Source organism: Sapajus apella, unplaced genomic scaffold (genome assembly GCF_009761245.1).
Source record: "Sapajus apella isolate SASKATOON/1434 unplaced genomic scaffold, GSC_monkey_1.0 scaffold237, whole genome shotgun sequence".
Taxonomy (NCBI): Eukaryota; Metazoa; Chordata; class Mammalia; order Primates; family Cebidae; genus Sapajus; species Sapajus apella.
Window position 1 is genome coordinate 502,580 of NW_022437177.1, and position 6,643 is coordinate 509,222.

The window sequence follows — 6,643 nt, forward strand, 5'->3', positions numbered from 1 at the left end:
AAAAAAAAAAAAAAAAAAAAAAAAAAAAAAAAAAAAAAAAGGAGCAAATGAGATAGAGCATCTCGTCCATGAGAAGGCTAAGTGGAAAGATCCGCACCCTGCAGCTTGTAACCAATAACAAGACAAACTCCAGTGCTAACTTGTTCATGTAATCAACAATATGTGAGTCGAAATAAACTAGTGAGCTATACATTTTTGTCTACATACCAATTTATCGGTCAACAGGAGGGGAAGAAATTGCTCAAATGTGACTACTGTTAACAAACATGTTAACAAACATCTAAATATTAGACATAGTCTCTATTAAAATCGTAATCTATCAATTCTGAAGTCATTCCTTCAACTGCTGTTTTTAATTCACCCTCAAAAAACAAAAACAAAAAATAGCAGCCACCTTTAAAATGTAAATCCCTCCCTTTTTCAAAGTAACTTGCCTAGAAAAATTTAATGCGTTAAAATAAAACGTAACAGACAAACCAATTACAACATAAAAAAAAAAAAAAACTGAAATGATCAGTAACACAAACCAATCTCAACTTTAGCAAAGCGTGTGTTTTTCATCTGCTGTGGGTACCTATCCTATTACACTGATAACAACGTTTAAAACTCATCCCAATGCCTAAACCACAACCATACACATAACATACTGGTCCTTTACGGCAATAAGGCTTAAACTCAGACCATTTCCCCCTCCTGGCACACTGAAATATACGAGGGAAATCCAAGAAATCAGATATGTTAAGTGCCGGTATCTTCTTCCAGAGTCGAGTCAAACTCGTGCTTGCCTGCAAATGTCACCGTCCCATTAAGTCTGCAAATTCTCACTAGCGCTGGAGTACAAAGAGGCCTGACCACGGAAACACCTGTCCTAGCACCAGGAAGACACTGGGAAACGCAAGCCCCCTGAGTCCGCGCCGGCCCCAAAGCTTTGGCTGCAGCGATGGGGGGGTCAAAAGGTGGTCGCTGGCCTCGCGGATGCGGCGGACAGGGTCCCACACCCCGGCCCGCCTCCCGAGAACCAGGAAACCTGTCAGGCTGGCCGGGACCCGCCCTCCTCAGACCCTCGGCTCCAGCCCAGCGCAGCCCCAGCCCGCCCGACCGCCCCGGCCTCCCAGCTGCACTCAATCACCTCATCCCGCCCTGGCGGCCTCGCGGCCCCGCCACCTCCACCGCGCAGCCTGGATTCGGGCCGCCCCTGGGGCAGGAGAGCCAAGCCGCCTCCCCCCCCCGGCCCTGGCCCCGGCCCCGGCCCCGACCCCGTCCATTCCCCCGCAGCCCGTTCCCCGCCGGCCCAGGCCCGAGCTCCCGCCGCGCGCTCCCCTCCCTGAGCCTCCGCCCTCGCCCCAATGGCTACCTGGAGGCAAAGGCGGCGAAGCACTTCACCCAGGGTCCCAGGTCGCAGAAGGCCCGGTGCTCGGGGTCCCGCTCCTTCTCCCGCTCCACGTGGTAGGCGCAGATGGAGAGCAGGATCCCGGCGACGCACACGGGTGTCGGGCCACCAGCTCCCACTGCGGCACCCACACTCAGGAGGACTGGCCCCGCCATCCAGCCCCTTCGCCGCCACCGCCTCCTTCCACCTGCTTCCGCTTCCACCTCAGCAGCCGCCGACTGTCCGGGCCCGAACCAGCCGCCGCGCCCCATTGGCTGGGTCACTTGCGTGAAGGGCGGGGCCCGGGGTGAGGGGCGGGGCCCTGGCGGCGGGGAGTTAAGGGAGCCTTTGCCAGGAACCCGTAGCACGGATCCCATTGTGGATGGCTGGGTGAGCCCTCTGCCCCTCCCTCTGGGATGGCAACAAGTTGCCATCCTTTTTTCCTTTTCCATCATTATCACTTGATATTTCTGACACAATCCACATCACCCCTGGCTAATGCTTGGGGCACCTGAGCCACCCTCCTATGACCTGATCTTCCCACCACCACTTCCAGGCACTTTGTGTTCAACCTGTGCAAAACTTTTTTTTTTTAATGTGCAAAACTATGTTTTAAATTTAAAAACTATTTTTTAAAAATGATTTATGGGCCAGGCGCAGTGGCTCGCGCCTGCAATCCCAACACTTTGGGAGGCTGAGGAAAGCAGATCACTTGCGGTCAGGAGTTTGAGACCAGGCAGGCCAACACGGTGAAACCCCGTCTCTACTGAAAATACAAAGATTAGCTGAGCATGGTAGTGGGCGCCTGTAATCCCCGCTACTCAGAAGGCTGAGGTGGGAAAATCACTTGAACCTGAGAGGTGGAGGTTGCAGTGAGCCAAGATTGCACCACTGCACTACAGCCTTGGTGACGGAGTGAGACTCAAACCCAAAAAAAAAAAAAAAAAAAAGGCAGTGTGCGGTGGGTCATGCCTGTAATCCCAGCACTTTGGGAGGCCGAGGCAGGCAGAACACCTGAGGTCAGGAGTTCCAGACCAACCTGATCGACATGGAGAAACCCTGTCTCTACCAAAAATACAAAATTAGCCGGGCCTGGTGGCACATGGCTGTAATCCCAGCTACTTGGGAGGCTGAGGCAGGAGTATCGCTTGGACCCAGGGGGTGGAGGTTGCAGTGAGCCGAGATTGCACCATTGCACTCCAGCCTGGGCAAAAAGAGTGAAACTCCATCTCTAAAGTGTTTGATAAATATATTTATTCAATGTCTATTTATTGATAGTTTCATAGTTTTCTGGAGCTTTCCTTAATGAACCAAACAATTTCTTCCATGATGCATTGAATGAAAGGGCCTCTGAGCTTCAGGCATCTGAGTGCCCTACTGAGGGCAGTGACCTCCCAGACCTCCCTGCTTCCATGACGTGCAGTCAGAGCTGGAAGGAGACCCTAGAGAGATGTCCTAGTGAGAGTGAATCCCTGGAGACTGTTTCCTCTTCTTACCCACCCCATGATCCCAAAGCACACCCACCTCCAAAAGAACAGGTCGCATGTAGCAAAGAGGAGAAACAAAATAATTAGCATCCTCTTCCTTAACAAGGAGCTGTGGGGATGAAGTCTCCTAGAGTCCCCAGAATATAAATACCCTGCTGTGCCCCGGTCCCCCACTCACCTTTCCAGTCTTAGGGGGACACACATATGAGTCCTTCCCATAGACATCAGCCTCACCCCAGAGATCACAGGTGAGTAGCCTCTCATGCCCTTCCTGGGGGTTTATTGCTGACCTCAGGATCCTCTAGCAGTTGGTGGAGAAGGCGGCTTCCTGAGACCCTCCCCTTGGTGATGCCATCCTGGTGAGCAAATGAGGGATGGGGAAGGGATTGAGCTGGGGGTGGGGGTGGAGGAGTGGAGGAGAGGAATCTGTCTCCTTCTTGGATGCCGAAAGAGAGAGAGAAGAGACTGAGACCAATTCTAGACTCTCTGAGTGGACAAAGCACGCAGAGGGCAGACCCTCTGTGGCAGGACGTGTGGAGGAAAACTACTGAGGGTCTCCAGCTGCGAGACATTTGCACAGATAGGAGAAGCCTTGAAAAACAGGTGTCTCCAATGCAGCAGCTCCCCAGCTGTGGTCCCTGGGCTAGAAGCACCGGTATCCTCTGGGAACTGTCTAGAAGTGCCCTTGGGGTCATTCATCTCCTTTCTTGTACAGGCCTATCTATACGCTGGTTCTTATACCAGACACTTCAGAGAAAGGGCTTAGCTTTTTGTGTGCGATGGGTTTGGAGGGAGTTTTTTGTTTTGGTTTTTGCTTTCGTTTTTGAGACAGGGTCTTGCTCTGTTGCCCAGCCTAAAGTGCAGTGGCATGATCATAGTTCATTGGAGCCTCGACCTCCCAAGCTCAAGTGATCCTCCCACCTCAGCCTCTCGAGTACCTGGGATAACAGGCACATACCACCATACCTGGAACTCACAAACTTGAGGGATCCTCCCACCTCAGCCTTCCGAGTAGCTGAGACTATGGCTGCCTGCCACCATGCCCAGAAAATTGGTTTTTTTTTTTTGTAGATCCGGGGTGGGGTGGAGAGGGGTGGTCTCACTTTGTTGGCCAGACCAGTCTTGAACTCCTGGTCTCAAGCAATTCCCCCACTTCAGCCTCCCAAAGTGCTGGCTCACAGGTGTGAGCCACCATGCCTGCCAGCTTTTTGTGTCTTAACAAACCCTCCAGGAGACCCTGAAGCACGTTCAAGGTTGAGAACCACTGCTCTACGCAACCCAAGTCAACAAGTGAGGACTGTTACAAATACATTGGCAGGACGGGAATCACAGTATTCTTTGCAACCTAGAGAAAACCAAGCATTGCATTGCAAAAACCTCAGATCCAACGCTAAAAAGCCTTGAAAAGTAACACAGGGCTTTGCTGAAGGTCTCTCAGGGTTACCAAGGAGATTATGATGCTAACCTTCCTTAAAAACCTTTTTCATCATTTCATCGACCTCGAAGTGCCCTGCTTCTTGTGGCAGCTATTTTTATTTTTCCGTGACTCTCACAACACCTTGGGGTCGTTCATATCCTGTCTTGTACAGACCTATCTATAGGCTGTGTTCTCCATTTACATTCTGATCCCGCTTCAGCAAGCCTTAAATCTTGCTGAAGATTTAAGGGAGATAAGAATTGTAAATGCTCATGGCCATGCAGGGTGGGTCACACCTGTAATCCCAGCACTTTGGGAGGCTGAGGCAGGCTGATGGCATGAGGTCAGGAGTTCAGGACCAGCCTGGCCAACATGCCAAAACCTCATCTCTATTAAAAATACAAAAATTTTCCCAGCGCGGTGGCTCATGCCTGTAATCCCAGCACTTTGGGAGGCCGAGACGGGTGGATCACGAGGTCAGAAAATCGAGACCATCCTTGGTAACACGGTGAAACTCTGCCTCTATTAAAAATTCAAAAAATCAGCTGGGTGTGGTGGTGAGCACCTGTAGTCTCAGCTACTCCGGAGGCTGAGGCAGGAGAATCACTTGAACCTGGGAGGGGAAGGTTGCAGTGAGCCAAGATTGCGCCACTGCACTCCAGAGTGGTCAACAGAGCGAGACTCCATCTCAAAAAAAAAAAAAAAAAAAGCATGCCTGTAATCCCAGCTATTTGAGTGGCTGAAGCACAAGAATCACTTGAACACAGGAGACGGAGATTGCAGTAAGCTGAGATTGTGCCACTGTACTCTAGCCTGGGTGGCAGAGTGAGACTGTCTCAAAAAGAAACGTGTAAATGCTTGCAATTGAATATTTCCCTTGCACGTGTTGACAGCACAGAGTTTAGCTTCGAAATGCCTCACAAAGAGGTGAGAGTGACCATTCATAGTGAGGCAATGGAGTATGAGAGAGTGAAAATAAATCTAAATTCAAAGGCAAGATCAGGCACTTGCAAGCCGAGTGCTCCTGGTAGCTCTCTCAGCCCCAGTCTGCTCATTGTAAATTGTAGCTAACACAGTCTCCCAGTCAGAGTTATGGTGAGGCCTATGCATTAAGAAACTGGCTCCTGGCCAGGCGTGGTGGCTCACGCCTGTAATCCCAACACTTTGGGAGCCTGAAGTGGGCGGACCACAACGTCAGGAGTTCGAGACCAGCCTGGGCAATATGGTGAAACCCCATCTCTACTAAAAATAAAAAAATTAGCTGGGCATGTTGGTGTATGCCTGTCATCCCAGCTACTCAAGAGGCTGAGGCAGGAGAATCGCTTGAACCCAGGAGGTGGAGGTTGCAATGAACCAAGATCACACCACTGCACTCCAGCCTGAGTGCCAGACTGGGACTCCACCTCAAAAGAAAAAGAAAGAAACTGGCTCCTCATCAGGGTAATGCATGCTGGGCTGAATATCTAGGTTCTGGGTTGATAGGTGCAGCAAACCACCATGGCACACATTTACCTATGTAACAAACCTGCACATCCTGCACATGTATCCCAGAAATTAAAATAAAATGGGCCAGGCGTGGTGGCTCATTCCTGTAATCCCAGCACTTTGGGAGGCCAAGGTGGGTAGATCATGAGGTCAGGAGATTGAGACCATCCTCGCCAATGCAGTGAAACCCCGTCTCTACTAAAAATACAAAAATTAGCTGGGCATGGTGGTGCGTGCCTGTAATCCTAGGTACTTGGGAGGCTGAGGCAGGAGAACAGCTTGAACCAGGGAGTCAGAGGTTGCAGTGAGCCGAGATCGTGCTACTGTACTCCGTCTCAAAAAAAAAGAGAAGAAAAGACAGTGAAAAATCACACAAATGCCATTCAAATAAAAATAGAAACCTAGAGATAAAATGACATAACTTATACCTTCTCTCTGAAGGCACTTCTCAAATCAGGAAAATGTGAAACTCTGTTTTAATGTTTTTGTGATTGCAGGGGAAAAAAACCAAAAACTCTAAGCCTAGGAATGATACAAGCAGGGAAAATGGTAAAAAGCTCCTCCTTGCATATGCGGAGCCCTCAAAAGACTACATCTCTCAGGGTGAGAGGAAAGTAAAGCAAAACAGTTTGCAGTATGATTTCAGCTTAAATTTAAACTGCCCGGGAGACCTTGTCCAGCACGAGCCTAGAGTGTCATTAAGCATAAACCTCAACCAGCAGTCCGCCAAAGACTCCTCCCTAGAGAAAGCTGACTTCTTCTGGCCAGGCACTGTGGCTTACGCCTGTAATCCAACACTTTCAGTGGCTGAGGTGGGCTGATCACTTGAGGTTGGGAGTTTGAGACCAGCCTGGCCGTCATGGCGAAACCCTGTCTCTACTAAAA

General features: G+C 50.2%; 1 long non-coding RNA gene across 1 annotated transcript in view; it reads left to right on the forward strand.

Moving 5' to 3' along the window:
* LOC116544932 overlaps positions 1 to 5,838 on the forward strand; it is a 10,097-nt gene extending 4,259 nt beyond the window's left edge. The window contains exon 3 of the long non-coding RNA XR_004266106.1: positions 5,713 to 5,838. This is a non-coding gene — a long non-coding RNA (uncharacterized LOC116544932). The remainder of the gene's footprint in view (positions 1 to 5,712) is intronic.
* Positions 5,839 to 6,643: the final 805 nt, after the last annotated feature.